Consider the following 25,157-nt stretch of genomic DNA (forward strand, 5'->3'; position numbering starts at 1 on the left):
CTGCTCACCTCACTGTCTGCAGATGCACTCACACCTGCCTGCTGCCATTCCTGAGCACTGGTGGTGCCCTGATCCCGCAGTGCAGGAAATGGTCCTGGCGCTTGCTGGACTTTCCTGGGTGCCCTGAAGCCTTCTTAACAAATGCAGTGGAAATATTTTTTATGAGATTAAGTTTTCATGGCAAAGAGGGACTTTGAAATAAATTGCAATGCATCTGATTACTCTTTATAACATTCTGGAGTATATGCAAATTGGCATCATAAAAACTGAGGCAGCAGACTTTATGAAAATTAATATTTGTGCCATTCTCAAAACGTTTGGCCACGGCTGTACACTGTAAAATGCAGTATTATAAGCAAAGCTTTGTCTGATTTAAAAGGTGCAAAGATAAAATATAAATAAAATACCCTGGCATTAACAACGGTTAAAACACATCTGACCACAGATGTTTAATGTGCAAAAAGTGCCAAATATACCATAAATAAACCATACAAATATATATAATAAAGTCCCAATAAGGAGTCCATAAAGTAAATGCAGTGCTCCGTGATCCCTCAGAAACGTAGGATTGCTTCACAGACTATACACCATCACCACAAGAAGAAACCTTGTGCTCAAAGTGATCCCCTTTAGTAATGCACTTACCCCAAAAGGGTTAACAATGAGCCTTAGAATACCCAAAAGGGAACTGCATATGTCGCTAATGTGGACTGGAATCCTTCCAAACACAGCAGTCCTATCGAGGGTTAACCTAGAATCTGCTTTATATTGCAAGCTGAAATCCTGTTCTTGAATTAACCACGGTTAAGGATTGCTCACCACAATGGGCGTGCAAAGAAAAAAAGGGGGATTCTCATAGCATAACACCGATTTTATTTAAGACCATCTCCACACACAATAAAAATATGCTGACATGATAAAACAAATCAAACAGCATTGAAATATTCATGTAAATACCGCACGGGGATAAGTCAATTCTCACCACTTCCTAAGATGTTATTTGGACTAGGTGAGACCCAGGATGACCCACGCTGAGGCTGGTATACAGGCCTGCTGCATGGACACGCCCTAACGCGTTTCGTAATAACGTCTTCCTCAGAGGGCGTGGCCACACAACACGGCTTGTCCCTTAAATATATCCGGTGAGCAGGGATTTAACACTTACTCTACCGAAACAGCCAGAACAAGCAGTCAGCACGGACATTCTCATGCCGCACTACTACCCTTAACAATCTGCAGTATTATTACACACCCAAACCATACATTCTAAAATGGTCTGGGTTTGTCTGATTTACTTTGATTTCTACAGTGATGTCAGGACAACCTTCAAATCTGTCAGATACTAACATTCAAGACATTTAATTACAACAGAACAAAACATGATCAGTTAGGATCATTACAATTTTATAATACTGACAAAAATTAAAAGCAAATTGTTTAATATGTTCCCACATAATTTACAATATGTCACATTTTTTCCTGTTGAAGTAATTTAAATTAATTTAATGAGGCAGTGTAAAGAGTAATGGTGATATTCAAAGTTGGCAAATCCATGTCAACCAGATGTCAGTCATATCTGTAAAAGAATCTGATCAGTTGCTTTGAGCCGCACGCTTTACATATGACCCTTTCTAATATAAAATAAGTCAGATTGAGTGTTGTTTGAACACATACAAAAATTTACTTTAAAAGGGCCTTCCACATTATTGTGAGACATTTCTCAGGTGTGTGACAGAGGGATGCTCCAATGGCACTTACTGCTGCGCTCTCAAACAGCTGACTGTTGAGCAGTTTGAGGTCGGAGGGACTTATGCTCTTCTTTTTAACCCGCCTGATAAAAAGGTAATCCATTTATTGGTAAAAGTAAAAATAAAAATAAAAAATTAGATTATATTAACCATTTCCCGACCAACCACCACAGTTATACTGCGGCAGGTTGGCTCCCCTGTGCGAGCCATCGTATCTATACAGCGATCGTGACCAGGAGACACAAAACAGGGATGAGTGTGTGTAAACACACACTTCCCTGATCTGTTCTGACAGGGGTGACGGATCGTGTGTTCCCATTAGCTAGGAACCACAATCCGTCACTTTCTCTAGTCGGTCCCTTCCCCCTTCAGTTAAAATCACCTGCCAGGGAACACAGTTAATGCCTAGATTGCCCCCTAGTATTAACCCCTTCACTGCCAGTGACATTTTTACAGTAATCAATGCATTTTTTATGTATTAATACCAATGGTCCCAAAAATGTGTCACAATTGTTTTTAATTGATGCTAAAAAACAACTTTAAGTTTTATGAAGTTAATTAAACCTAAGTGTAAAGGTTTTCAATTGTTACGAAGTATTGGGACATTAACCACTTTAGCCCCAGGAAGAATTTACCCCCTTCCTGACCAGAGCACTTTTTGCGTTTCGGCATTGCATCACTTTAACTGACAATTGGGTGGTCGTGCGACCTTTTACCCAAACAAAATTGACGTTCTTTTTTTTCCCCACATATATAGATAGAGCTTTCTTTTGGTGGTATTTGATCACCTCTGCGGTTTTTATTTTTTGTGCTATAAACAAAAAAAGAGCGACAATTTTGAAAAAAAAATGCATTATTTTGTGGTTTTTGCTATAATAAATATCCCCATTTTTTTCTCAGTTTAGGCCGATATGTATTTTTCTACATATTTTTGGTAAAAAAAAAAAACCAATAAGTGTGTATTGATTGGTTTGCGCAAAAGTTATAGTGTCTACAAAATAGAGGATAGAGTTATAGAATTTGTATTATTATTATTATTTTTTTACTAGTAAAGGCAGCGATTTGTGATTTTTATCATGGCAGAGACATCGGACAATTGTGACACATTTTTGGGACCATTGACATTAATACATAAAAAATGCATTGATTACTGTAAAAATGTCACTGGCAGTGAAGGGGTTAATACTAGGGGGCAATCTAGGCGTTAACTGTGTTCCCTGGCAGGTGATTTTAACTTATGATCTTCCTCTACATCATGGATGCTCAACCTGTAGCCCTCCAACTGTTGCGGAACTACAAGTTCCATGAGGCATTGCAAGGCTGACAGTTGCAAGCATGACTCTCAAAGGCAGAAGTATGATGGGAGTTGTAGTTCCGGAGCGGCTGGATGGCCACAGGTTGAGTACCCATGCTCTAGGTAGTTAGTCTTCAGGGCAGGTTTCCCTTTCTTTACACATCTTCATTTATCTGTGTAAATTGCACTTGTCAATGTGTCATCTCCATAACCATTATGTAGCCTTCTGTGGAGGACAGCGCATTGCTTCTGCTTTCCATTATTTACCTGCAATGATAAGAAGAAGATTTACTATTGAGCAAGAGTTACTCTACCAACATATGAAATTTGAATGGCCTACATCAGTTAATAAAATTGTTATCAACACTTTTGCATTACCTTTGGTTGACACTCATTCACTGTACTGTATCCAAGGAAGAGAAATGTTGTCACCTTAGGATTTAAAGTATGTTAGAACTACAGAATACCTCATTCTCTTCTCTTTCAATATGAGGTATGTATATGTTTGGGTGGTAGGGACCTTCTGTAGTCCTAACACACTTCCCAGTTACATTGTTTGAGTTAACATTGCAGAGTGAGAGGACAGCTATGAATTTTAGTTGGGCTTTACACTTCCCAGCCAAAACATTCCTGAAAAGGAACCATGGAGAACAATGTTATAACTCCTTTAAAATCAAATGTATATACCTGTACCCTAAGGAGCAGAATATAGACTGGTATCCCCCACCCTGCAAAGCCAGGTGCACCAAATTTACACAGCCACTCCAGAGCCAATGAACAGTCCATGACTTTGTTTTTTTAATTTATTGCGGGATAATAACTTGGATAGGGATGGGAGGTTATGGGATGCCTGCTTGACTTACAACAACTTCAGTGACAACTTTTCCTATATACATCTCCCCTTCTTCACTCCAGCAAACACTTGCTTGCAGAAAACATTGTGAATATCTGACAGTCACTCAGTCAAATTAAAGCAATGGCCCATTACAGGCAGGAACCTGAGTCCCCTTGGTTGTGTAGCAGACTTTCAGTGTCAATCTTGCGTCACTCCTGTGGCTACTGATCCCAGCACCATCTCTTCAGGCACTGCCAACCTACCTGGCTGCAGCTTCCCCTTTCACTAGCCATCCAGGCTAACTTCTCCCCACAATCCTCTAGACTGTCACTCACCAGCCCACTCGGCTGACTCTCAGGGGATCTTCCAGACATGCTGACCTGCTTCTGCTAGCCTCTCTCCTTGCTGGCATGACTCAGGCCTATTTATGAGGTGGCCTGCCCCCACCAGCCCTTTACTGGGGATTGGCTGAGGCTGTTTTATTTGAAAAAATGTGGCATGTAGGGCCTGGTATTGACTGGGGGAGGGGACACCCCACCATTTTTTTTTCAATAGCCGGAAGTCGGCAATTGTAACTGTAATGCCGCGTACACACGACCAGACTTATGTCCGACAGACTTCCGAAGGGGTTCTGCCGGAGTTCTGCCGGAGTTCTGACAGAGTTCTGGCGGACTTTTCTAATGAGCGGACTTGGCCACACACAATCACACCAAACTCCGACGGATTCGAACGTGATGACGTACGACTGGACTCGAATAAGGAAGTTCACAGCCAGTAGCCAATAGCTGCCCTAGCGTCGGTTTTAGTCCGTCGGAATAGCACACACACGAGCGAATTTTTCGGTAGGAACTGGGTCCGGCAGAGTTCTGGCGGAAAAATTTGAAGCATGTTCCATTTCTAAAGTCTGTCAGACTTTTGCGAATCAAAAGTCCGTTGCAGCCCACACACGATCGAATAGTCTGACGGAATCATTCCGTCAGACTTTGGATGTTGAAAAGTCTGCTCGTGTGTACGGGGCTTAAGTCATTTTTAACTGTGATTTGACCTGTTTTTTTTCTTTAGAAATTACTGCAGCATGTTCTATATATGCTACAGATGTGCCACTTTACAGGCACATTAAGGGGTCACCCCGGGCACTATATTTAAAGGAATTTTAAATTTTATTGATGCACTTTAAGCATAATTATAATCACTGCCTCTGAAAAAACAATTGTTTTTAAAAAAGTTTTTGCATTGGTACATGTCCCCCAGGGCAGTATCCAGACCCCCATACCCCTTTTATGGCCAATTACATATAAGCCTTCAAAATGGGCACTTTTGATTTAGACTCCCATAGACTTCAATGGGGTTTGCCGTTTGTGTTAGAAAATTTCCCCTCTTTGGGACTTTTGCTGCGAATCAAACAGGGGGGTGTTCGGCCCATGTATAATTGCTGATTATGATGAGAGTTTACAAAAAGGAATAAAAGCCATTTGCCCTCATTTCTACATCCCAAATTTGTATGTTAGCCTAGAACTATGGCCTGCATTAGAATTAAATTTTGTTGCTGCTGTTACTGCATTAGACTATATTTTTGTTCATCCTACCCTTAAGCTGGGGAAAAAAATCAAAGCTTTAGCGACCTACAATGAATTTTGTATGGCATATTCTTGAAAACACTCTATCTGAAACAGCTTTGAGATTCCAGGAACACAAACACAACACCAGTTATTATGTTGATTGAATAACCTTCAGCCCTCTTCATTTTGTATCTCCCACTGTTCCTTTGTTATCAGGCTCTGTGTTTCTATGCCCTCTCCAGCCCTCTCATTCCGCTTACTAAATCGCTCCAGTTGTCCAATTATATAAACTCAAATATCTGCTTTTAATGGGTGAAATAATTCCATGGCCAAAACCCCAGGAATATAAAACAGTGGACCTGGGGGCAAATTACAGGGTAAGCTTAGAGTCGTTCTTTATGATTTGCAGTATATCAGTGATGCTTAGTGGCACAGAGACATTTCAGAAAAATTACATGTTCTTGGAGTGCTTTTTAAAATTTGGAGATCTTACACATTATTTTGTTTCCACCTACCGAGCTTCTATGAACTGCTTTTATGACATTCTTTTGCTATAAAAAATTGTTGGTTAGAAAAGTAATGAAACCCAAACATGCGCTGTTGACTCCAGGAATAGTTGGCGGTAGATCCCCCGGATGGGCTCACTTCTCCTTTTTTTCTTTTTTCCTTACACTTTTCCTTCCTTTCTTTCTCTGTCAGCTCTGTGACTGGTCCGTCACACCCCCCCCCCCCCCCCCCTCTCCTTTACTTACAAATGTTCAATAAACTATCTGTAGTGGGCAGTTGTATCCCCCATAAATGACTAAAATGTTTTATTACATTGGGGAAAGCATTGGAATCCTATATAATAAGCAAAAAGTTCTATCATTTTGAAGATCTCTTCATAGAGGTCATGCATTTTTGATGTTTTAAATATCATAATCTTTACGTATATCACAGGTGGACCTGATGAGCTGTCTCTGCGATGGTTTTTTTCCATCCCTTGTGGCATTATGGGTCTACATTACGTAGCTATTTATCATATGTTTGATCTCCCTACTTGTATGGGGCTATAAGGGACACCATGGTTGGTTCATCATATTTGCTGTGGCCTTTTTACGGTCCCCCCCCCCCCCCTCTTTTATTTTTGATATGTATTTATGTTGTTGAATGTACAGAGCTTGCAGAGGATTGTTCGCAGCTCTGCTTTGTAATGTTCCTGAAAGCATTCAATAAAAACAATTGAAAGAGAAAAGTAATAAAATAGAACATTTAAGGTGAACTTATTTTCCCTTAAAAGAGAAGTACAGTAAAACTTTGGATTGAGAGTAACTTGGTCATGTCACAACTGAGTATAAAAGAGAAGAGAGGTGCCTCTAAGTGTAGCACTCGTAAATCAAAGAGAAATTCCCATAACAAATAATGGAAACTCCGAAGATTCTTTCCACAACCATTTATTCATAAGTCCTTCAGTTTATCGTCCATACAAAAAGATTATAGTAATTAGTGATTATAGTAATGCAGGGTAGTCATGATTGCAGACTGACAGCAGTGAGATTTGAACAATATTGCCTCAAAAAATTATAAACATACATAAGGGTAGGTACCATCATCCCGTAACTATATAGAAACAATAGAGGGAAGCTCATATAAGGGCTACTCCAAATAGTACCCTTGAGCATAAGTGAGGAATTCTTTAGATTGTTGTCTGTTTTGACCCATCCATGGATTACACTGGTGCCTGTTGTGGCTATTTGGGTGCTTTTATCAGTTTCTATACTACTACTTCCCCCCCCCCCCCCTGTTTGTTTCTCTTGTTCTTTTTTCTTTTTCCTTTCCTTGTTTTCTTCCCACGCACCTAAGCATTTCTTTCATCCATGGGTAATTTAAAGAGGAAGTAAACCCTGATGGGTTTACTTCCTCTTTCATTCCCTGCAAAGGCAAAGCATAATGGACTACTATGCATCGCATAGTAGCCCATTATGTGTCACTTACCTGACACAGGAGCCAGCGATGTCACCGCTGTCCCCTGTAGTCCGGCGCATCCATCTTTTCGGTGGGGTCTCGCAGCTCCGCCGCTGTCATTCGGCGGAGCCGCGATGACGTCACTCCCGCACATGCGCACGGGAGCCGACACGCGCGGCAGCTCCGTTGTTGGAAATGCCGCGCTCAGTGTGCCTGCGCGCCGCTGTCTACGGCGCATGTGCCGTAGACAGCGGTGCCTGTCTTCGGGCAAATATCTCCTAAACCGTATAGGTTTAGGAGATATTTCTTGGACCTACAGGTAAGCCTTAATCTAGGCTTACCTGTAGGTCAAAGTGGTTTGTAAGGGTCTACAACCACTTTAATAGTGCTTGACATCTATTATCCAACTGATTTAAGTATTATTATTTCATCCGTAGCCGGCTTTTATTTCTCTGTTCTTTGCCCCCCGTGTCCGCCCCCGGGGGCTCAACCCAGTGTAGGGTGTCTTGAGTGTTGCCGCCTGTTGCCACAAAGGGTTGTTTCTTTCTGGGTGAATCATGTAGGTTCTATATAAATACTCCAAGTTCAATATCCTACCAATTGTCTTTGCTATAATAGAATGAATTTCTGATAAAATGTTTTTTAAAGATTATGTCTTTTTATAGATGTCATGGGTGATGCCTCTTGAGGAAGCGCCATACAGCTGCGAAACCGGTCGAGGAATACGTCCAACCCCACGCCAACGTGTCCCCACATACCTGTGGGGCCTATTGTAAATCTGTAAACCCTAGTATTTTATACTGAAGATCTATTTAATAATTACTGTTTTTTTTCTGATGTATATTTTGTATTGTCCTAAATATGTGTTAAATAATCATTTTTTATTATTTGTGATTATTATATCTGGGTACCGTAATAGTTCCTATCATCACTTATGCTCAAGGGTACTATTTGGAGTAACCCTTATATGAGCTTCCCTCTATTTTTTCTGACAGCAGTGAGAGCCGGCGGTGCGGAGGATGGTCTATGTGGACAGCTTTACCCCAGATGCCTAGATACTTAAATGTGCCTCTTTTAATCAACAGCCATGTGAGTTGCTAAATGTTGTACCTTCATTAAATGTAACCACATTGCTACACTTAGAGGCCTCTCTTCTCTTTTATACTCTGTAGTTGCTGGATTTTGCTTCTAATCCCCTTATGGAGGCTTCCATTTGTGGATGGTCATTTTATGGTTACACAACCTGGTCACATTGCTAGAATCTTTTTATATGGACTATAAACTGAAGGACTTATGAATAAATGGTTGTAGAAATAATCATTTGAGATTCCATTATTTTTATGGGGAAATTCGCTTTGCTATATGAGTGCTTTGGATTACCAGCATGTTCCCGGAATGAATTATGTTCACAATCCAAGGTTTTACTGTAGTTACAATGGGGCTTATGCAAACATCTTAAAATTTATTATGTCTATCAATATGTAGGCTTACCTATGAAAGATTTATAGTTGCTGTCTTAAAGTTGGTGTTACCCAATCACTAAAATATCATAATCTTTTTATTATGTTAAAGTATAGAACCATGATCTCTTAGTAGAAAAAAAAAGTGTGCTGTAGCACTTAATCATAAGTGTATCTGCACTTGCAGTTTTCTCTTATTCACCCTGAAAGTCTTATGCTGTGTACACACGAACGGACTTTCCGGCAGAATAGGTCAGATGGAATCATTCCGTCGGATAGTCCCATCGTGTGTGGGATAGTCCGATCGTTTTTCTTTTAAAAATTCTGACGGACCTAGAAATAGAACATGTTTCAAATCTGTCCGACGGACTCAATTCCTATCGGGAAAATGGTTCGTCTGTATGCTAGTCCGACAGACCAAATACGACGCAAGGGTAGCTATTGGCTACTGGCTACTGAACTTCCTTTTCTAGTCCCGTTGTACGTCATCACGTTCAAAACGAATGGACTTTCGAACGGACTTTAGTCCCTTTCATGTGTGGGCAAGTCTGTTCATTTCGGAAGTCCATCGTAACTCAGTCGAAAGTTTGTCTGGAAGACCATCGGACCCTTTTCTGCCAGAAAGCCCAGTCGTGTGTATGCTGCATAAGGCCCCTTTCACACATGCAAACAGTTCAGGTCCACCTGTCAGTTTTTTAGGTGGACCTGAACGGACGCTCCATACAGTTCTATGGAGCGACAGATGTAAGCGGTGACATGTCCGCTGACATCCGATCCGCTCCAAACCAATAAATTAAGATGGATCAGATTTTTCACCCATCTGGCGGATCTGATTGGATGAGAACGGACAGGCAGATCCATTTTCATATGATCCCCCATAGAGGAGAGCGGGTCTCTGACAGGTCCATCTCAGCAAAGTGAGCAGAGATGGACCTGTCATCAGCCATGTCAGCGGGGGATCAATGGAGCGATCCCCGCTGAGCAAACGGAGTCCGTGAAAAACGGACATTATGTGTGAAAGAGCCCTTACAAATGCATGTTGATCTTGCAAATGTTTGCCTAATTCAGCTTCCTATGATGGCGGGTCAACTATGCTGCACTGCTCCTGAATTCAGAGCAACTCTCATGGAGGCTGTGCCTCCTTACACTACTGTGAAATTAAACAATGTTGCTGGGGGGGGGGGGGGGGGGGTGCTGGGGGAGTGGCTATCAGCACTGTCACTGGTAATTGACAAATCCGCAGCTTGGCAATCAGCACCAGGCTACACCAGTTCTCTGCTTCTTACTGGGTACACAGCACTGCCTTTGTTAACATCCTTATATTGTAAGCTACAGTTTCTTGGAGGAGGTAGTATATGAGGCAGCAATAATGGAGTATTTGGCTCAGTAAGGAAAGGAAGAAACTGGATTTGGTACTTGTGTACACTGTCATATGGGAGCCTTTGTTTTTATGTAACAAAAGCCCTTTACTTTGCCATAGGAAGCATGTTCTCTCTACATGTAGATCTTTTTATTGTGAGGCTGCAATGATTAATTTCCCACCTGCTTGGAAAGTCTAATGTGCTGATGGTGCTGCTACAACCCATAGAAGTACAGGAACACTGGGGGATATTTTAAGACCCCTTTCACACTGGGTCCACCCATTAATTAGTGGTAAAGCGCTGCTCACTTTAGCGTTGCTTTACCACCGTTTAAGCAGTGCTTTATCACCGCCAGCAGGATGCTTTTAAATCCCGCTAGTGGCTGAAGAAGGGGTTAAAAACACTGATGTTACATTCTATCTTACTGAACCTGGTGCACTCAAAATCTGGTGCAGCTGTGCATGGAAGCCAATAAGCTTCTAACTTCAGCTTGTTCAATTAAAGTGATTGTTAACCCACACTGCTAACTTTATATAATCCTCTGTGTCTTGTTATGCTAGATGCTCCTGTCTCTGTGATTTATAAAAAAAATGCAGTTTATACCCGTTTTCAGAGCACTGATCGCTGATCACATGATGCGCCGCCTCTCTGCTCTCTCCGTCTGACAGGAGGAGAGAGCTGGCACGTTACGTGAGTGCTGATCAAATGTAAAATAGGGTTTCCATCCGTCTGAATTTAGCTGAGCAGAGCGGATGTCAGCGGACATGTCACCGCTGAGATCCGTCACTCCATAGAACTGCATGTAGCGTCCCTTCAGGTCCGCTTAAAAAACTGAGAGGCGGACCTGAACAGTCTGCATGTGTAAAATGCTCCTAAGTGTAGCAAAATAGAAAAATCAGCGCAAGGGACATAACTTATATTCAGTAGGATGTGCCTCTTGTGCTGATGTTACTCTTCCTTTAGCTAAGCTTCCTCCATTTGTCATTTCTGCCCCCTCCCCATCCCGCAGCTGTAATCTTCCAGTGCAGCGGGGATTAATGCAACTATGGGACTGTCACAGGTCCTTATCAACAGAGCGCCCCCCCCCCCCCCCACTATGTCCACCCTTTCTGCCCTTTTGTCCATTTACAGGCACCATACTACAGCTTCTATGAATGTAACAGTATCTATGAATGGAGAATGGGTGGATGATCGATAGCTCCGCTCCTCCATTCATAGATCACATAAATGAAGGTTGATTACACTAATAAGGATGTATAGTATTTTTTTTAGGTACTGTCCTATTTAAATTGGTATTAAATCCAAAAGCAAACAATTTTTATATTGTAGATTATGAGTTCTTAGATGTAGGGGTTGTATTACTTTTCATTTTTAGGCTTTCATGTCTTTATTCTTACCTAGGGATCTGGCCAGTAAGTGTGTTGATTTTTCGACAGAACAACACACACAGCTATCCTGCAGATGTAGCAGTTAGATGATTGAGTCAGACCAGTGCTTATAGTAATCAGATTTTCTTTTTTATGTAAAACCGTTATCCCAAAGTTACAAAACTGTTGTTATAACTGCTTAAAAATGTTAGCTGAAGTTTGGCATCAAGTGGTATTGAACCCAAAATCTAAAATGTATTATCTTGCAGTTTACTAATTATTAGATGTGGTGGCTGCATTGGTATTCTTTTCTTTGGCCTTTCCCCTCTTTTTTTCCCAACTGGTTATCTGGCCAGTAACCTCCTATATTAGTGATACAGAACTCTGGAGCAATAAGGACAGGGGGCACAGCAGATAGCAGCAGTGGCGGCCCGTGTGTTGTGGGCCCCTGACACCTCCACCACCCTCCCTATTCAGGGTGCCAGACACATAAATTCCTATGGTGGGGTGGGGGGGGGGTATTTTGAAGCACGTGATTAGAGCTGGAGGCTCTAATAGGTTTCAAAATAGGGTGGGCTGTTGTGTGACATAGCGAATGAATTTTCGCTACTTTCACACCGAGTTTCCTCCCTGCCAATCAGCAGGCAGGTCAGTAAGACCTGTCTCCCGATTGGCCAAAGCATTTAGCGATCCTATTGGATGCCTAATGCTTTGGCAGAAGAGAAGATTAGCGGACACAGTAGTCACAGCCGCCGCTTCCCGCCGAGGAGAGCCGCCGAGGAGAAGAGCCACTGAGGAGAAGACCTGCGAGGAGGAGAGCCCTGGCCCCTGTCACTCCAGGAGAGGAGCAGTAAGTGCCACCGGACCGGCCTTGCGGGGGGTTGGGTTAGGGAAGTGGCTGCATTTGATGGAAAAGGTGGCTGCATTAGATGGCCACAGGTGGCTGCATTAGATGGGCACAGGTGGCTGCATTTGAATGGGCACAGGTGGCTGCATTTGATGGGCGCAGGTGGCTGAATAAGATGGGCACAAGTGGCTGCATTCGATGGGGCACAAGTGGCTGCATTAGATGGGAAAATGTGGCTGCATTAGATGGACACAGGTGGCTACATTTGATGGGCACAGGTGACTACATTTGAATGGGTACAGGTGGCTGCATTTGATGAGCACAGGTGGCTGCATTTGAATGGGTACAGGTGGCTGCATTAGATGGGCACAGGTGGCTGCATTAGATGGACACAGGTGGCTGCATTAGATGGACACAGGTGGCTGCATTTGAATGGGCACAGGTGGCTGCATTTGAATGGGCACAGGTGGCTGCATTTGAATGGGCACGGGTGGCTGCATTTGATTTGGCACAGGTGGCTACATTTTATGGGCACAGGTGGCTACATTTTATGGGCACAGGTGGCTGCATTAGATGGGCACAGGTGGCTGCATTTGAATGGGCACAGGTGGCTGCATTAGATGGACACAGGTGGCTGCATATGATGGGCACAATTGGCTGCATTTGATGGGGCACAAGTGGCTGCATTTAACGGGCACAAATGGCTGCATTTGACGGACATAAGTGGCTGCATATGATTGGCACAAGTGGCTGCATTTGATTGGCACAAGTAGCTGCATATACTGGGCACAAGTGGCTGCATTTGACTGGCACAAGTGGCTGCATATGATGGGCACAAGTGGCTGCATGTGATTGCCACAAGTGGCTGCATTTGATTGGCACAAATGGCTGCGTATGATGGGCACAAGTGGCTACGTATGATGAGCACAATGGCTGTATTTGATGGGCACATTGAGGCTGCAATTGATGGGGGGGGGGGGTGGTTCAGTATTTTTCAGTTTGTTTGCACCCCCCCCAAAATTGTGAGCACCAGCCACCACTGCATAGCAGTATTGTCACTCTGGGGGGGGGGGGGGGGGGGGTAGTGTTAAATGTATATGTCACACGTTATAATCAATTAAAGAAAACTTTTTTCCCCTTTTCGTACACAGGTTTTTCATGAATAAATGCAAGCTGATCATTTTAACCACTTGCCCTCTGTACATTTACTGCGCCAGGGCGGCCACTCTGCATCTGACACGTCTTGGTTTGAGGCGCACGTGCCACCGGTGACCCACTCCCTTTGTGCTCAAACGCACAGCGGGAGCTCAGCGGTGGGTACTGTAGACTCAATGTCAGCCGCCACCCTCCGTTTGCACAGAACACAGGCAGAAAGGACAATCTGCCTATGTAAACAAAGCAGATTGACTTTCTGTCAGAAGGGAAGGTATTGTTCCTGTGTTTCTGCAAAGCAGGAACACAGATCTTTGCCTTCTCCTAGTCAAAGCACTTCCCTCACAGTGAGTAAGCACAACCTAGGCACACAGTTAACCCTTTGATCGCCCCTGATGTTAACCCCTTCCCAGCCAGTGTCATTAGTACAGTGACAGTGCATATTTTTTAGCACTGATCACTGGATTAGTGTCTCTGGTTCTCTAAAAGTGTCAGTTAGTTGTCCTATTTGTCCACCGCAATATCGCAGTCCCACTATAAGTCACTGATTGCCGCCATTACTAGTAAAAAAAAGGAAAAGAAATAAGTAAATAAAAATATCCCATAGTTTGTAAATGCCATAACTTTTGCGCAAACCAATCAATGTACACTTATTAGGATTTGTTTAGAAAAAAACTGTAGCAGAATACATATTGACCTAAATTAATGAAGAAATTAGATGTTTTACCTATTTTATTGGATGCATGTTATAGCAGAAAGTAAAAAAAAAATGTATTTGCAAAATGTATGTTTTTTTTTGTTTATAGTGCATAAAATACCACCAAAAGAAATCTCTATTTGTGGGAAAGAAAAAAAAACACTAGGTCGGACTTTAGAGGCAAGTTTTCTTGTAAACAAAAATCTAAAATGTACATGTAAAATACACAGAAAAAATATCAGCTAAAAACATATGTTCATATAAATCACAAAATCGGGCCATTTAGGACCCAATACATTACAAAGGTCACGGTTGTTACATGATTTGAGCTAAGTGAGCCCCTGTGTACTAACGCGTTTTGCTGGTCTGCTTCTTCAGGACACACAATGGGGAATCAGCAATGAATAGGTCTCAGTTGCCTAGAATTTGAACATGCATGCATGCATAGGAATCTCCCTGGGCGGGCACTGGAGCACATATGAAGACCAAGTCAGATATGACCCATGAATGTGATGTTTGGCATTTGGTGTTAGCAAAAAGAGGGAGGACTGGAAATGGAAAATTCCCCTCCACCAGGAAGCAGCTCTAAACTCCTGATAAGGTGAGGGATAATGTAAGGAATCCACCAAATATTGGTCATAAGAGGCCACCATGCATACGTCGCCAGTATATAGGTCTCAGTGGGTGGTGGGGGGGGGGAGGGAGCAAAGCAAATATTCAGGCAACCAGCCAAAGGACATGGTTGTCCCATCCAGTCCTCCAAGGCCAACGCTTAGAATATGCTGTGTGTCATTCAGGGAGGCTATGTGGGGAAAAAAGGACATGCAATTGTAAGTTAAATTAAGGCAGTGCCGTATCCCAAAAAATGGCCTGGTCCTGAAGCAGGGTAAACCCTTACCAGCTTTACGTGTTTGTCTCATCCATGTAAACTGATACATTCTGCTGGAGAGCATGTGCTTTAGAAAAACAGCAGACTGGCTGGGTTACCAGATGAAAATATAATAAAGCCTAAAAAGGAAATGAATGCAGCCATCACATCTAGGAATAGGTAATCTGCAATATAATAAATGTTTGCTTTTGGGTTTAATACTGCTTTCACTTTTTGATGTATCCAAATCTGCCAGTACATCTAACACTCCCCTCCCCCCAGGTCTGACAATGCTGCTGTCCAAAGGTGCCCCTGTGCCCCTTCATCTAGAGGGATGTCTCTCTAATACAGGAGGTGTTAGGCCTCTTTCACATGGGATGGATCTGTGATGTTCCCCGTGAACATCCACTTGCTCAGCAGGGATCGTTCCGTCGATCCCCGCTGAGCAGGAAGATGACAGGTCCGTCTCTGCACACTGTGCAGGGATGGACCTGTCAGAGCGCCGCTCTCCCCTATTTAAGATCGGATTAGGACGGACCATAGAGTCCGTCATCATCCAATCCAATCCACAGACGGATGGAAAAGTAGGATTTTCCTCCGTCACACTTTTGCGGATTGGAGCAGATCAGATATCAGCGGACATGTCACCGCTGACACCCAACGCTCCATAGAGGTCTATGGAGCGTCCGTTCAGGTCTGCCTAAAAAACTGACAGACGGACCTGAACGGACAGTCCGTGTGAAAGAGGCCTTACTGGCCAGATCACCAGGTAAAAACAGGGGGAAAGTAAAAAAAATCAAACAAATATACCTACTGCATCGAATGATATGTAATCGGCATTTCTGGTTTGGGGTTTAATGCCGCTTTAAGAAGTATACTTTGTTTTTAGGTGCTGCCCTAATTGGGAAGTTTAATACATCTATTTTGGGGCAGTAATGTCATACAGGAGAAACGGGTATCTGCTGGCAGGATATGCTGCCTCTCTACTCCATCGGGTCCCTTTTCTGTTTACTGTGAATCCCCAGCACAGTGGATGTTCCATTATTCACTAATCTTTCAATTCATCTAGTATAAGGGTCACTGGAATAATTCTATTTTCCATAGAACTTTTTTAAAGTTATCTTTTTCTGAATAAAGTTTATATTTATGCAATAAAATATTATTATTGTGTATAAAAGTATACCTTTCAGGCTATTTTATGTGCCCATCTGCCTAGGTGATGCCATTATTGAGCACAGATATCAAAGGAAATCGTTAATCGGGAGGTCATGCTAAGTTCTCTCGCAAACAATATTAATAAATGATTACTTTGTTTCTCAATACCTTCTGCCTGAAGGTACAAACCATGACTCATTCATCTTTTTATGGTACACAGGAGAATATATCTCCCTGTATTCTGGCTGTTCTTTGGGATTATTTTTCTACAGTACATTATTGATACTATGCAATAAGATTTATAATAGAAGTTTTTTTTTTTTTTATAAAATCAACGTTTTCGACTATGCTAGCAGCAATTGTGGTGATGTGAATCAGTGATCAAAATTGTCCTTAACCACTACAATACAGGGCACTTTCACCCCCTTCCTTCCCAGCCCAATTTTCAGCTTTCATCGCTCTAGCGCTTTCAATGACAATTGCGCGGTCATGCTACACTGTACCCAAATGAAATGGTTATCATTTTGTTCGCATAAATAGAGCTTTATTTTGGTGTTATTTATTCACGACTCCGTTTTTAATTTTTTGCGATATAAGCGCAAAAAAAGCGGAAATTTGGAAAAAAAACAATATTTTCTTTTTTCTATTTGAAAAGAAATCCAATAAAATCAAATTTTGTCATAAATTTAAGCCAAAATGTATTCTGCTACATGTTTTTGGTAAAAAAAAATTCTGTTAAGTGTATAATAATTGGTTTGTGTGATCAGGGACATATGTACGCAAATGATCATGTACATATGTGTGCAGGTGATCACGTACATATGTGTGCAGATAATCATTGGGACATGTGATTTTAGTGGGACATATGTGGGGGACATGTTTTTATTATTGGGGACATGTGTTTTTATTATTTGGGGACATGTATGTTTTGGGGACGTGTGTTTTGGGGACATGTGTGGGGACTGTGTCTGGACTGTGTGGTGTGTTGTGTGTTGACACTAGACTGATGATCATTGAGTAAAAAACAGCTCATACTCACTGATCATCAGCCGGCTGCAGCGATCTGCTCTCCTCTCCTCAGCGATGACTTCCGTGTGAGGAGAGGAGAGCCGATTGCCTAGCAACCGGCTGTTTGTTTACATCACATGACGGCTGTGATTGGACACGGCCGTCATGTGATCAGAAGGGCCAATCACAGAGCCCTCCTGCCGATCTGAGATGTGCCGTGTCTGGGTGACACGAGCACATCGGGATCGCGCCGCTGCCCGGGCACGCGTGCGCACGATCCTGCTACTTCTGAAGGACGTTCCTGAATGTCCTATCAGGAGTAGACGGCTCCCACCCAGCCGTATATATGCATTGGCCAGGTGGGAAGTGGTTAAAGAGGAAGTAAAGTCTTTCTGTTTAATTATACCTACAGGTAAGCCTATAATAAAGGCTTACCTGTAGGTACTCTAAATATCTCCTAAACTTGCAACGTTTAGGAGATATTTACTATATATGCCACCGACGTCACTGTGGCATGCGCACTTAAGGAAAGGCTGATTGTGCTGTTTCTTCAGGGCTCCGTGCCATGATCGGTGGCACCTGTATGTGTGCACAGGAGTGATGTCACCGTGGCTCCAACCAATCACAGCGCTGGAGCCCGCAAACCCAGAAGAAACTCTGGGGCAAATGTCAGCCGTCTCATCGGTGTGTGGGGACCACTGCAACAAGGTAAGTATTTTATAACGAGCTAGTATGTGATGCATACTAGCTCATTATGCCTTTGTCTTACAGTTTTTTTTTTTGTTTTTTTTTAGGGTTTACAACCTCTTTAATAGCATCTTTAATCCCTTGCCATCCAGCCACTACAGTTGTACTGTGGCAACATGGCTCGGCTGCATGAATCACCGCTATCTTGCATCGCTTCCTTTTTTGACCACTAGGGGTGCACTCCCTGCTCACCCGCGGAGCCAATGCAAGTGCCCAGCGGTCGCGATCCCCAACGGGCTCCTACACTCTCTCGAGGCACACTGAGAACTAGGATCCGTGTGTGTAAACACACAGTTTCCGGTTCTCTGAGGGGAGAAGAGACAGATCGTCTGTTCATATAGAGTATGAACGGCGATCTGTCATCTCACCTACACAGTCCCCTCCCCCTTTCAGTTACGACACACACTAGGGAACACAATTAACCCCTTGATCGCCCACCTAGTGTTAACCCCTTTCCTGCCAGTGAGATTTTTACAGTAATCAATGCATTTTTATAGCACTGATCGCTGTATAAATGCCAATGGTCCCAAAAATGTGTCAAAATTGTCCCACGTGTCCGCCATAATGCCACAGTCCCGATAAAAATCACAGATCGCCGCCATTACTAGTAAAAAAAAAAAATGTATAATAAAAATGCCATAAAACTATCCCCTATTTTGTAGACGCTATAACTTTTGCACAAAACCAATCAATATACGCTTATTGCAATTTTTTTTTTACCAATAATATGTAGAAGAATAAATATCGGCCTAAACTGAGGAAAAAAATAGTTTTTTTATATATATATTTTTTTTTGGGGGGGGGGGGGGGTATTTATTATAGCAAAAAGTAGAAAATATTGCATTTTTTTTCAAAATTGAAGCTCTTTTCTTGTTTATAGCTCAAAAAATACAAAAACGCAGAGGTGACCAAATAAAACCAAAAGAAGGTATATTTGTGGGAAAAAAGGACGTCAATTTTGTTTGGGTGCACGTTGCAAGACCACGCAATTGTCAGTTAAAGCGACGCAGTGTCATATTGCACAAAGTGCTCTGCTCAGAAAGGGGGTAAAATCCTCCAGGGCTGAAGCGGTTTAAGGAAACACAGAAAAATGTATTTTCTGTAATTATTAATAATGAGCATAAAGATCTTCCCATATAGGGACTTAGACTGGCCATACACCTGTAGATTATCTGCAAATTTTCTATGGTCAGATGGAAAAAGTGGGAGATTCCTCCATCCACACAGTTCGGCGTAGATGGAGGAATCTGTTCCACTTTTTCCATAGAAAATCTGCCAATAATCTATAGGTGTATGGCCAGTCTAAATCCAGGTTAGACAGATTTGCAGAAATCTGAATGTCCACAATATTAGCCTTACCCCGCCAGGTAGATTAACGCCATCTCTGTAAAGTCAGCCTGAAATCAGGCTCATTAACCACTAATGCTCTAACGGGAGTAAACATAGGGCCACATAGGGCATCAGGACTACCTGATACCCCCCACCCCGCAAGAAAATATTAAAGCTATATTTTGCTAAAAATACAATAAAATTATTAACAGACACAAATACAGCATAACTCACAGAATGCTTACTAAATCTAAAAGATAAAACGGAGTTAACCACTTCCCGACCGGCGCACACCGATGTACGTCGATAGAATGGCACGGGCAGGCAAATGGGTGTACCTGTACGTCGCGTGCCAGTCGGGACCCCGTGAGTCTGGTCTCGGGTCCCGCGGACTCGATCGCCGCAGGCGTACCCGCGATCGTCTCACGGGGCGGCTGAACTAGGAGATGCCGTTGTAAACAGCATCTCCCAGTTTTGTCTAGCAACAAGTGACGCTGATCTCTGCTCCATGTGATTGGAGCAGAGATCAGTGTTCACTAAAAGAAGGCCCAGCCCCCAACAGTTAGTAACAGGCCCCTAGGAACAATTAACCCCTACACTGCCACCCACTGGTTAACCCCTTCACTGCCAGTGCCATTTACACAGGAATCACTGGATTTGTATAGCAGTGATTGCTGTATAAATGACAATGGTCCCAAAAATGTGTCAAAAATGTCCGATGTGTCCGCCATAATGTCGCTGTCACAATAAAAATCACTGATCACCGCCATTACTAGTAAAAAAATTAGATATTAACCACTTCCCGACCAGCGCACGATGATGTACGTCGACAGAATGGCACAGGCAGGCATATTGGCGTACAGGTACGTCCAATATTCGATGCCGCCCTGCCATCGGGAGCGTGCCGCCGGCGGCGTGCTCCCGCGCTGGTCGGGACCCCCGTGAGTCCGGTCGCGGGACCCGCGGACTCGATCGCCGCGGGCATCCCCGCGATCGTCTCACGGAGCGGCCGAATAGAGCAAATGCTGTGTAAACAACATTTGTGTATTCTGCCTAGCAACTAGTGACGCTGATCTCTGCTCCATGTGATTGGAGCAGAGATCAGTGTACACTAAATGAAAGCCCAACCCCCCCACAGTTAGTAACACACCCCTAGGAACACTTAACCCCTACACTGCCACCCACTGGTTAACCCTTTCACTGCCAGTGTCATTTACACAGGAATCACTGCATTTATATAGCAGTGATTACTGTATAAATGACAATGGTCCCAAAAATGTGTCAAAAATGTCCGATGGGTCCCCCACAATGTCGCAGTCACAATAAAAATTGCTGATCGCCGCCATTACTAGTAAAAAAAAAATAATAAAAAATTATTAATAAAAATGCTATAAAACTATCCCTATTTTGTAAACGCTATAACTTTTGCGCAAACCAATCAATAATCGCTTATTGCGATTTTTTTTACCAAAAATATGTAGAAGAATACGTATCGGCCTAAACTGAGGGAAAAAAATGTTTTTTTATATATTTTTGGGGGATATTTATTATAACAAAAAGTAAAAAATAATGCGTTTTTTTCCAAAATTGTCGCTCTATTTTTGTTTATAGCGCAAAAAATAAAAACCGCAGGGGTGATCAAATACCACCAAAAGAAAGCTCTATTTGTGGGAAAAAAAGGACGTCAATTTTGTTTGGGAGCCACGTCGCACGACCGCGCAATTGTCAGTTAAAGCAACGCAGTGCTGAATCGCAAAAAGTGGTCTGGTCTTTGACCAGCAAATTGGTCCGGTCTGAAAGTGGTTAATAAAAATGCCATAAAACTGTCCCCCAGGGGCGGACTGACAACTCATGGGGCCCCCTGGCAATAGGAGATTATGGGGCTCCCAGGCAATCAGAGATTATGGGGCCACACAGTATATATATATACACACACACACACACACACACACACAGTATACACATACATGTACACACAGTATACACAGACATGTTTCTATTAGCTGAGAAGGTACTGAAGAGGTGGGGCAGCTATAATCTCTGGATTTTTAGACCAAAATGATGTCAGTAAGGGACATTTCAGATACAGATTTAAAAAAACAAAAAACAAAAAAAACTGATTTTTACATACTGTCCCTGGTTTTACTGAGGCTGGCAACCCTGATGGGGCCCCCTAGTGGCCCGGGGCCCTCGGACAGTGCCCGAGTGGCCGAATGGTCAGTCCGCCCCTGCTGTCCCCTATTTTGTAAACGCTATAACGTTTGTGCAAACCAATCAGTAATCACTTATTGCGATTTTTTTTTTACAAAATATGTAGAAGAATACGTATCGGCCTAAACTGAGGGAAAAAAAATGTTTTCTTATATATTTTTGGGGGATATTTATTATAACAAAAAGTAAAAAATAATGCTTTTTTTCAAAATTGTCGCTCTATTTTTGTTTATAACGCGAAAAAGCAGAGGTGATCAAATACCACCAAAAGAAAGCTCTATTTGTGGGGAAAAAAGGACGTCAATTTTGTTTGGGAGCCACGTCGCACGACCGCACAATTGTCAGTTAAAGCGCTGCGGTGCCGAATTGAATTGAAAATTAGATGAAAAAAATATACAGGCTCCGGGATCTAAGAGATAGAGAGAAAGAAACAAAGTTAGGCTCCATGCACACTGGGCTTAAAAAAAAACTCCAGTCCACTTGGCAGAAAAAAATGCTCATATAGAATGTTTTTTGTACAAAGTTTAGTCGAGTTTAGGAGAGTTTTATGTTTTTTTCTGCCAGTAAGCTCCCATCAGAAACTCAAATGTTGAGCTTAAAATATGCCTCTAATTGTCCTAATGTGTATGGACACATATGATAACACTGAGCTGCTTCTACAGGCAGAACATAAAACTCTTGTAGCATGGAGCCTTACAGAGATAACAAACTCAGGAGCACAGCTAACATTAGAGCCAGTGATAAGGGTGGGGGGCGCACAGGGAGCGGGATTACTGATGGATGACTGTCTCGTTCATTTATCCTATGAACACCAATGTAAGGCAGTGTTTATCCCACGAACACCAATATACAGTGCCTTGAAAAAGTATTCATACCCCTTGACATTTTTCACATTTTGTCATGTTACAACTAAAAACTTAAATTATTTATTGGGATTTTACGTGATAGACCAACACAAAGTGGTAAATACTTGTGAAGTGCAATGAAAATTAGAAATGGTTTTCAAAATCTTTAACAAATAAATATGTGAAAAGTGTGGCGTGCATTTGTATTCAGCCCTCCTAAGTCAATACTTTGTAGAACGGCCTTTCGCTGCAATTACAGCTGCAAAAGAAAAGGTCTTTTTGGGGATGTCTCTACCAGCTTTGCACATCTAGAGACTGAAATTTTTGCCCATTCTTCTTTGCAAAATAGCTCAAGCTCTGTCAGATTAGATGGAGAGCATCTGTGAACAGTAATTTTCAAATCTTGCCACAAATTCTCAATTGGATTTAGTTCTGGACTTTGACTGGACCATTCTAACACATGAATATGCTTTAATCTAAACCATTCCATTGTAGCTCTGGCTGTATGTTTGGGGTTGTTGTCCTGCTGGAAGGTGAACCTCCGCCCCAGTCTCAAGTCTTTTGCAGACTCTAACAGGTTTTCTTCTAAGATTGCCCTGTGTTTGGCTTCATTTATTTTCCCATCAACTCTGAGCAGCTTCCCTGTCCCTGCTGAAGAAAAGCATGCCCACAACAAGGTGCTGTCACTACCATGCTTGACGATGGGGATGGTGTGTTCGGGGTGATGTGCAGTGTTAGTTTACTGCCACATATAGCATTTTGATTTTAGGCCAAAAGGATACATTTTGGTCTCATGTGACCAGAGTGCCTTCTTCCACATGTTGGTTGTGTCCACCACATGGCTTCTCACAAACTGCAAACGGGACTTCTTATGGCTTTCTTTCTTCTTGCCAATCTTCCATAAAGACCAGGCTTGTGGAGTGCATAACTAATAGTTGTCCTGTGGACAGATTCTCCCACCTAAACGGTGGATCTCTGCAGCTCCTCCAGAATTACCATATGCATCTTGGCGGCTTCTCTGATTAATGCTCTCCTTGCTCGTCCTGTCAGTTTAGGTGGATCCCTGAAAAACCTTCTCTTCAGAGAAGCCTACCCTACCCACACCTAACAACTGTATTTTAATTTTCTACATCAGCTCATCCCCCACAGTTATTACCTTTTGTTTCAACTTGACCCTCCCTTCTAGATTGTAAGCTCTAACGAGCAGGGCCCTCTAGTCCCTCCTGTATTGATTTGTGTTGTAAGTGTACTGTCTGCCCTCATGTTGTATAGCATGGTGCAAACTGTTGGCGCTATATAAATCCTGTATAATAATAATAATAATAATAATGGCCATGTCCTGGTAGGTTTGCAGTTGTGCCATACTCTTATCATTTTTCAGATGATGGATTGAACAGTGCTCCATGAGATGTTCAAAGCTTGGGATGTTTTTTTATAACCTAACCCTACTTTAAACTTCTCCACAACTTTATCCCTGGCCTGTCTGGTGTGTTCCTTGGCCTTCATGATGCTGTTTTTTTTTTACTAAGGGTCTCTAACAGAACAGCTGTATTTATACTGAGACTAAATTACACTTAGGTGGAATCGATTTACTAATTAGGTGGCGTCTGAAGGCAATTGGTTCCACAAGATTTTAGTTAGGGGTATTAGAATAAAGGGGCTGAATACAAATGCATGGCACACTTTTCAGATATTTTTTTTTTTTTAATTTGGAAAAACTTCATCATTTTCATTCCACTTCACAATTATGTGCCACTGTGTTGGTAGATCACATACAATACCAATAAAATACATTTAAGTTTTTGGTTGTAACATGACAAAATGTGGAAACTTTCAAGGGGTATGTATACTTTTTTAAGGCACTGTATGTTACATAGTTACATAGTTAGTCTGGTTGAAAAAAGACATAAGTCCATCTAGTTTTCCATAAAATGAATAACTCAACACCAAGTTCACTATATGGACCCCTTATATATTTATACATGGTGATCATATCCCCCCAATCTCCTCTATGTCACTGATCATAGCTCGCTCTTTTGCAACCTGCACTTTTTTTTTAATTTGGATAGGATTTTGTACAAATATTTTACAAAGAAGTTTTATAAATAATTCCATATTATATTTTTTAGTAACTGAAATATAGAAGACAATACCCAGACAAGATTTATTAGGTAAGCTTAGGTTTGAATAAGGAGAACGTCAAGGGAAGAAAAAAATAAGCACCCATGGCAACAACCAGTGAGGGTAAAACTGTAGATGTGCATATGCCATATGCTGTTGTTCTCCTTTGTATTCTTCCAAACATACAAAAGATAGAAGGAATAGATTGATCAATGACTATAGATAGAATACCAGTATTCATATCCCTCTTTAAATATTCTTAGAAAGAAACCAAAAAAAAAAAACGTAGGGCTGTTAAGGTTACCGACCAATCAGATGATTAAAAGTTTCTCCATATATTATTTAGCATTAAAAATGTAAAACTAGTACATCTTTTAATATAAAACCAAGTATAAATTGACACGTGTCTATTCCTCAGCATCATCTATTACAGTAAAAATATATATATATGTAGCAGGTACCTCTCCAGGCTGATTGCATCTATGAGGGAGAGAGCTGCCTGCTAGCAGCTGGGTGGGCTCATACACACAGAGACAGAAAACAGAACTGCTTGCTCTGTAGCCTGCCTATTGGAAGAGACTGGCAGCTAATCACCAGGAAACAGACAGC

At 42.1% G+C, this 25,157-nt stretch overlaps 1 long non-coding RNA gene across 1 annotated transcript in view; it reads right to left on the bottom strand.

Moving 5' to 3' along the window:
• Nucleotides 1–2,970: 2,970 nt before the first annotated feature.
• The window catches only part of LOC143990249 (uncharacterized), a 40,102-nt gene continuing 17,915 nt past the window's right edge, over nt 2,971–25,157 (bottom strand). Inside the window, exon 3 of the long non-coding RNA XR_013277245.1 lies at nt 2,971–3,309. This is a non-coding gene — a long non-coding RNA (uncharacterized LOC143990249). The remainder of the gene's footprint in view (nt 3,310–25,157) is intronic.

Source organism: Lithobates pipiens, unplaced genomic scaffold (assembly GCF_037356315.1).
Source record: "Lithobates pipiens isolate NorthernLeopardFrog02 unplaced genomic scaffold, aLitPip1_a1.2 Scaffold_18, whole genome shotgun sequence".
Classification (NCBI taxonomy): domain Eukaryota; kingdom Metazoa; phylum Chordata; class Amphibia; order Anura; family Ranidae; genus Lithobates; species Lithobates pipiens.